The sequence below is a fragment of the Cryptomeria japonica genome, unplaced genomic scaffold (genome assembly GCF_030272615.1).
Source record: "Cryptomeria japonica unplaced genomic scaffold, Sugi_1.0 HiC_scaffold_26, whole genome shotgun sequence".
NCBI classification, from domain to species: Eukaryota; Viridiplantae; Streptophyta; class Pinopsida; order Cupressales; family Cupressaceae; genus Cryptomeria; species Cryptomeria japonica.
The window spans coordinates 548,643-556,383 of NW_026728848.1; the positions used below are offsets into that span (position 1 = coordinate 548,643).

Here is a 7,741-nt window from a genome sequence, read left to right on the forward strand (position 1 = left end):
TCCGAACTCGCCTGCAACGACCGAACCAGCGCCTTGGTGCGCACCAAAAGTGCGCACTTTTGGAGGGCACTTTTGTGCGCTCCAAAGGTGCGCACTTTTGGAGGGCACTTTTCTGCGCTCCAAAGGTGCGCACTTTTGGAGGGCACTTTTTGGAGGGCACTTTTCTGCGCTCCAAAGGTGCGCACTTTTGGAGGGCACTTTTTGGAGGGCACTTTTCTGCGCTCCAAAGGTGCGCACTTTTGGAGGGCACTTTTTGGAGGGCACTTTTCTGCGCTCCAAAGGTGCGCACTTTTGGAGGGCACTTTTTGGAGGGCACTTTTCTGCGCTCCAAAGGTGCGCACTTTTGGAGGGCACTTTTTGGAGGGCACTTTTCTGCGCTCCAAAGGTGCGCACTTTTGGAGGGCACTTTTTGGAGGGCACTTTTCTGCGCTCCAAAGGTGCGCACTTTTGGAGGGCACTTTTTGGAGGGCACTTTTCTGCGCTCCAAAGGTGCGCACTTTTGGAGGGCACTTTTTGGAGGGCACTTTTCTGCGCTCCAAAGGTGCGCACTTTTGGAGGGCACTTTTTGGAGGGCACTTTTCTGCGCTCCAAAGGTGCGCACTTTTGGAGGGCACTTTTGTGCACTCCAAAGGTGCGCACTTTTGGAGGGCACTTTTCCTGTGCTCCAAAGGTGCACACCTAGGTGAGCACCTTCGACCACACCTTGTAGCACACCAAACTCTGACTTTCGACTTCATCCGCAATGCAGGGTCTTTGAGGTTGGCGCAATGCGCACAACCAGGGGAGTCGACCCATCAAACCCAACACCTCCCCTATATAAGCTATTTGTCTGATTCTCATACATGCGTAGCCTGCAGGAGCAATTAGGACATCGACCCCAACTTTCGGCTTCTAAACGAAAACAAGGTCTTTGAGGTTGGTGTAATGCGAACAACTAGGGGAGTCAACCCATCAAACCCAACACCTCCCCTATATAAGCTATTTGTCTGATTCTCATACATGTGTAGTCTACAGGAGCAATTAGGACATCGACCCCAACTTTTGACTTCTTAACGAAAACAAGGTCTTTGAGGTTGACGTAATGCGCACAACCAGGGGAGTCGACCCATCAAACCCAACACCTCCCCTATATAAGCTATTTGTCCGATTCTCATACATGTGTAGCCTGCAGGAGCCATTAGGACATTGACCCCAACTTTTGACTTCTTAACGAAAACAAGGTCTTTGAGGTTGGCGTAATGCGCACAACCAAGGGAGTTGACCCATCAAACCCAACACCTCCCCTATATAAGCTATTTGTCTGATTCTCATACATGTGTAGCCTGCAACAACGATTAGGACATCCACCCCAACTTCTGAATTCGTCTGCGTTGACCGCACCAAAGGTGCACGCCTTGGTGCTCACCAAAATCCGACTTCCGACTTCTTCTGCTATGCGGGGTCTTTGAGGTTGGCGCAGTGCGCACAACCAGGGGAGTCAACCCACCGAATGCAACACCTCCCCTATATAAGCTATTTGTCTGATTCTCATACATGCGTAGACTGCAGCAATGATTAGGACATCCACCCCAACTTTTGACTTCTTAAACAAGACAGGGTCTTTGAAGTTGGTGCAGTGCACACAACCAGGGGAGTCGACCCATCAAACGCAACACCTCCCCTATATAAAGCTATTTGTCCGATTCTCATACGTGTAGTCTGCAGCAGCGATTAGGACATCGACCCCAACTTCCGAATTCGTTTGCATTGACCGCACCAAAGGTGCACGCCTTGGTGTGCACCCTGGAGTGCACTTTGGTGCTCACCTCGGTGCACACTTTGGTGTGCACCTCGGTGTGCACCAAAGGTGCGCACCTTGGAGCGCACCAAAGGTGTACACTTTGGAGCGCACCACATAGGGTCTTTGAGAGGTTGGCGCAGTGCGCACACCAAGGTGGGTGTTGAGGTGCGTGCCGAGGTGGGTGGGTGCTAGGGTGCGCTCCATGGTGGGTGCCAGGGTGGGTGCGTGCTAGGGTGGATTCCAAAGAGGGTCATAGGGTGGGTGCCAAGGTGGGTTGGTGATATAGTGGGTTCAAAGGTGGGTACTAGGGTGGGTTCCAAGGTGGGTCACAAGTTGGGTGCCAGGATGCGTGGGTGTTAGGTTGGGTGCCAAGGTGGGCTCCTGCGTGGGTGGGTGCTAGGGTGGGTTTCAAGGTGGACGCGAGGGCGGGTGCCAAGGTGGGTAACAAGTTGGGTGTTAGGATGGGTGAGTGCTAGAGTGGGTGCCAAGGTGGGTGGGTGCTAAGGTGGATGCCAAGGTGGTTCACAGGGTGGGTGGGTTCTAGGGTGAGTTCCAAGGTGGGTCACAGGTTCAGTGCTAGGGTGGGTGTCAAGGCGGGTGTCGAGGTGCCTGGGTGCTAGGGTGTGGATGCCAATGTGGGTCATAGGGTGGGTACTAGGGTGGGCTGCAATGTGGGTGCCAAGGTGGGTAACATGCTCGGTGGGTTCTAAATTGGGTGCCAGGGTGGGTGTGCACCCACCTTGCCCGAGGTGGGTGCCAAGGTGCCAGTGTGGGTGGGTGCTAAGGTGGATGCCAAGGTGGGTGAGAAGGTGGGTGATAGGTTGAGTGGTAGGATGGGTGGGTGCCAAGATGGGTCACAGGGTGGGTGCAAGGGTGGGTAGGTGCTAGGGTTGGTGTCAGGGTGGGTGGGTGCTAGGTTGGGTTCCAAGGTGGGTGCGAGGGTGAGTGTCAAGGTGGGTCACAGGTTAGGTGCTAGGATGGGTGAGTGCTAGGGTGCAAAGGTGCCAGGGTGGGTGCTAGGATGGGTCGATGCTAGGGTGAGTGGCAAGGTGGGTCCACAAGTGTCAAGGTGGGTGCCGAGGTGGGTGCCAAGTCGGCGACTGCTATGGTGGATGCCAAGGTGGGTCACGGGGTGGGTGCCAAGTTGCTAGGTTGGGTTCCAAGGTGGGTGCCAACGTGGGTGCTAGGGTGCGTGGGTTAAAGGGTGTGTCACAACGTGGGTGCCAGGATGGGTGCGCACCCACACTGGCCAAGACGAGTGCGGGTGCAAGTTGGGTTCAAGCCCGGTCACAGGCTGGGTGCTAGGATGGGTGGGTGCCAAGGTGGGCACCAGGGTGGGTGCACCCACCCTGGCCAAGGTGGGTCACGGGGTGGGTCCTAGGGTGGGTAACGGGGGTGGGTACTAAGGTGCGTGCCAAGGTGGGTCATAGGGTGGGTGCCAAGGTGGGCACCAGGGTGGGTGTGCACCAACCCTAGCCAGGGTAGGTCACGGGGTGGTTGTCGGGGTGTGGGCGTCAAGGAGCCAAGGTGGGTGGCAAGTAGCCAAGTTGCGTGCCAAGGTGGGTGTCGGGGTGGGGTGCCAAGGATCCAAGGTGGGTGCCAAGGAACCAAGGTGGGTGTCTGGGTGGGTGCCGAGGTGGGAGCCAGGGTGGGTCCCAAGGTGAGTGCAAAGGTGGGTGCCGAGGGTCAAGGTGAGTGCCAATGTGGGTTCCAAGGTGCCAGGGTCAGGGTGAGTGCCAATGTGGGTTCAAAGGTGCTAAGTTGGGTGCGAGGTTGGGTGCGAGGGTGGGTGGGTGCCAAGGTGTGCTAGGGTGGAAGGCCGGGTGGGTCGGCATCCCATGGGTGTCGAGTTGGGTGCCTGATGGGTGCTTCTTGTCAAGTTTTAGTCGTCGGGACTCATTTCGAGCCTTAGAGGTCGTTTCTTGTCCGGTTGCCCTGTCTTCGACCTGGGAACCCAATTTTGGTCCTCGGGTCCCATTTTTTTTTGTCTCGCATCCCACTTTTGGGCCTGTGGCCTTTTCGGGGTCGGATTCTCGTTTTGGGCATCAGAGCATGTTTCTTCTCCTAAAACCCAATATTTGTTTATTAAGATCTCGGAACACATTTTTGTTCTCGTGGACCCATCATGGGTCTTGGAACGCATTTGTGGTCCTTGGGTCCCATTTGCATCCCGAAACTTGTGTTTTGGTGCTTGATCCCTATTTTGGGTGCCCACCTTGCACCAAGTGCGCACCCGGGGCAAACCGAGCGCCTTGGTGCACCGGGGCAAGATCGAGCGTGCACCCGAGGCGCCCCGAACATGCACCAAGGTGCACTCGGCCCACATGTGAGCGCAGGTCGTTGCGCCCGAGGTGGTGTGTGGGCACCGCGTTGCAGACGGGACACTGCACGCACACGACGCCCCCTCCAGGTGCACGCACGTAGGCCGGGCCGGGTGCACACCCGACGCCCTAGCAAGGTGCGCGCACCCGGGCGAGGGCTCACACTTGGCGATACGGGGCGCACTTCGCGAGGGAGGGTGTGCACCTCGACGGGGTGGGTGGCCGGGGTGGATTCGCACGTGGGTCGCGGTTTGCTAAGTACACACTGCGACAAGCTCATAACGGGTGCGATCATACCAGCGTTAGTGCACCGGATCCCATCAGAACTCCGCAGTTAAGCGCGCTTGGGCCGGAGTAGTACTGGGATGGGTGACCTCCCGGGAAGTCCCGGTGTTGCACCCTTTTTTAGTTTTTCGCCGGGCGTCGCAATGCTATTTGAATAAACCTTTTGCCCGTTGCGTTCTCGTCGGGGCCGGGCCGGGCCGGGGTGCGCTGCCCGCACTACCGCGCGCGCGGGGGGGCGACACCGAGCGCGCACCCGAGGCGCCCCGAGCACACAGGCCACGGTGCAACCCGGGCGTTGTGCGCGCACCCCGGTGCGCCCGAGGTGCTGCGCGCGCACCCAGGTGAAATCGGTGTGCACCTCGGCCAGTGCGCGCTCGGTCGAGTCGCGCACGTTGGCCAAGGTGCACGGTGATGTTTCTTACTCTAAGGTTCCGCACCAGACGCCCGGGACAGGTGAGCGAAGCTGGGCGGGGCCGGGTGCGCGGCCGGGGCAGGTGCACGCAGCTGGAGAGAGCTTTGGAGCACACTTCGGAGCGCACCAATGATGCGCTCCATTCAAAAGTTTCCTGAAAAGGCAAAAAAAGTTGAGATTATAGAATTTCCCACTTGAGAGATTGTAAAAAAAAAAAATTTAAAATGAAGGAAACGCGGGTGCCAAGGTGTGCGCAGCCCAGCCAAGGTGTGCGCACCAAGGCGCCCACCCTGGCGAAGGTGCACGCAAGGTGCGCACCCGAGGCAAACCGGACAATTAACCCAACTTTCGACTTCGCGCGCACCTTGGAGCGCACTTCGGAGCGCTCCTTGGTGCGCACCAATCTTGGGCACCTCGGAGTGCACCATGGCGCCCACCAAGGTGCGCACCCGGGGCAAACCGAGCTCCGACTTCGTGCGCACCTTGGAGCGCACGAAAGGTGCGCACCATGGCGCCCACCAAGGTGCGCAGCCCAGCCAAGGCGTGCGCATCAAGGTGCGCACCCTGGCGAAGGTGCGCACCCGGGGCAAACCGAGCTCCGACTTCGTGCGCACCTTGGAGCGCACAAAAGGTGCGCAACCCAGCCAAGGTGTGCGCACCCCGGTCAAACCGAGCTCCGAATCGTGCGCACCAGAGGTGCACGCCATCGTGCGCACCTTGGAGCACACTTCGGAGCCCTCCTTGGTGCGCGCCGATGTTGCGCACCTCGGAGCGCACCCGGGGAAAACAATGCAATTAACCCGACTTTCGACTTCGTGGGCACCTCGGAGCGCTCTCGGGTTCGCACCTCGGAGCACACCGAGGTGCGCACCTTTGATGCGCTGCCTTCACCAATTTCCAGAAAAGGCAAGAAAACATTGAGAAGGTGTGCGCACCGAGGTGCCCACCCTGGCGAAGGTGCACGCGAGGTGCGCACCCGGGGCAAACCGGGCTCCGACTTCGTGCACGCCGCACCTTGGAGCACACTTCGGAGCGCTCCTTGGTGCGCACCAGGGCGCGCAACCCAGCCGAGGTGCCCACCCCGGCGAAGGTGCACGCGAGGTGCGCACCCGGGGCAAACCGGGCTCCGACTTCGTGCACGCCATGGTGCCCACCGCGGCGAAGGTGCACGCGAGGTGCGCACCCGGGGCAAACCGGGCTCCGACTTCGTGCACGCCGCACCTTGGAGCACACTTCGGAGCGCTCCTTGGTGCGCACCATGGTGCCCACCAGGGCGCGCAACCCCGCCGAAGGTGCACGCGAGGTGCGCACCCGGGGCAAACCGGGCTCCGACTTCGTGCACGCCGCACCTTGGAGCACACTTCGGAGCGCTCCTTGGTGCGCACCATGGTGCCCACCAGGGCGCGCAACCCCGCCGAAGGTGCACGCGAGGTGCGCACCCGGGGCAAACCGGGCTCCGACTTCGTGCACGCCATGGTGCGCACCGCGGCGAAGGTGCGCACCCGGGGCAAACCGGGCTCCGACTTCGTGCACGCCGCACCTTGGAGCACACTTCGGAGCGCTCCTTGGTGCGCACCAGGGCGCGCAACCCAGCCGAGGTGCCCACCCCGGCGAAGGTGCACGCGAGGTGCGTACCCGGGGCAAACCGGGCTCCGACTTCGTGCACGCCGCACCTTGGAGCACACTTCGGAGCGCTCCTTGGTGCGCACCATGGTGCCCACCAGGCCGCGCAACCCAGCCAAGGTGTGCGCACCAAGGTGCACGCGAGGTGCGCACCCGGGGCAAACCGGGGTCCGACTTCGTGCACGCCGCACCTTGGAGCACACATCGGGGCGCTCCCGGGTTCGCACCGGCGTTGCGCACCGTGGTGGGCACCTCGGAGCACACCAAGGTGGGCAGCGAGGTGCGCACCTTTGATGCGATGCCTTCACTAATTTCCATAAAAGGCAAAAAAAAAACGAGATTTTAAAATTTCCGTTTTGAAAGATAGTGAGAAAAAGGGAATGCTGGTGCCATCTTGAGCCCGCCCTGGTGCGCAGCCCAGCCAAGGTGTGCGCACCAAGGTGCCCACCCTGGCGAAGGTGCGCGCCCGGGCAATTAACCCAACTTCCAACTTCGCGCGCGCCAGGGTGGGAGCGCACCCAACAACCGGGCCTGGGAAGAGCCAATGCGAGAAACCCCACCAAACGCTCTGACAAAAAAAGAGGGGGCGCTCCAGTAACCCCGCTTCGGAGCGCACCCTGGGCAAACCCAGCCAAGGTGCCCACCCCGGCCAAGGTGCAGGCGAGGTGCGCACCCGGGGCAAACCGGGCTCCGACAACGTGCACGCCGCACCTTGGAGCACACTTCGTAGCGCTCCCGGGTGCGCACCTCAGAGCACACCAAGGTGGGCAGCGAGGTGCGCACCTTTGATGCGCTGCCTTCACTAATTTCCAGAAAAGGCAAAAAAAAAAGGAGATTTTAAAATTTCCGTTTTGAAAGATAGTGAAAAAAACGGAACGCGCGTGCCATCTTGAGCCCGCCCTGGTGCGCAGCCCAGGTAAGGTGCCCACCCTGGCAAAGGTGCGCACCCGGGCAATTAACCCTACTTCCGACTTCGTGCGCGCCAGGGTGGCAACCGGGCCTCGGAAGAGCCAATGCGAGAAACCCCACCAAACGCTCCGACAAAAAAAGAGGCGGCGCTCCAATAACCCCGCTTCGGAGCGCAGCCGGGGCAAACCCAGCCAAGGTGCCCACCCCGACGAAGGTGCACGCGAGGTGCGCACCCGGGGCAAACCGGGCTCCGACAACGTGCACGCAGCACCTTGGAGCACACTTCGAAGCACTCCCGGGTGCCCACCGGCGTTGCGCACCGTGGTGGGCAGCGAGGTGCGCACCTTTGATGCGCTGCCTTCACTAATTTCCAGAAAAAGGCAAAAAAAAATGAGATTTTAAAATTTCCGT

General features: G+C 60.0%; 1 non-coding gene across 1 annotated transcript; it reads left to right on the plus strand.

Annotated features, from left to right (window-relative positions):
- The first annotated feature begins 4,384 nt into the window (after positions 1-4,384).
- Positions 4,385-4,503, plus strand: LOC131861549 (5S ribosomal RNA). Its single transcript, XR_009360622.1, has one exon. It is a non-coding gene; the product is annotated as a 5S ribosomal RNA (ribosomal RNA).
- Positions 4,504-7,741: the final 3,238 nt, after the last annotated feature.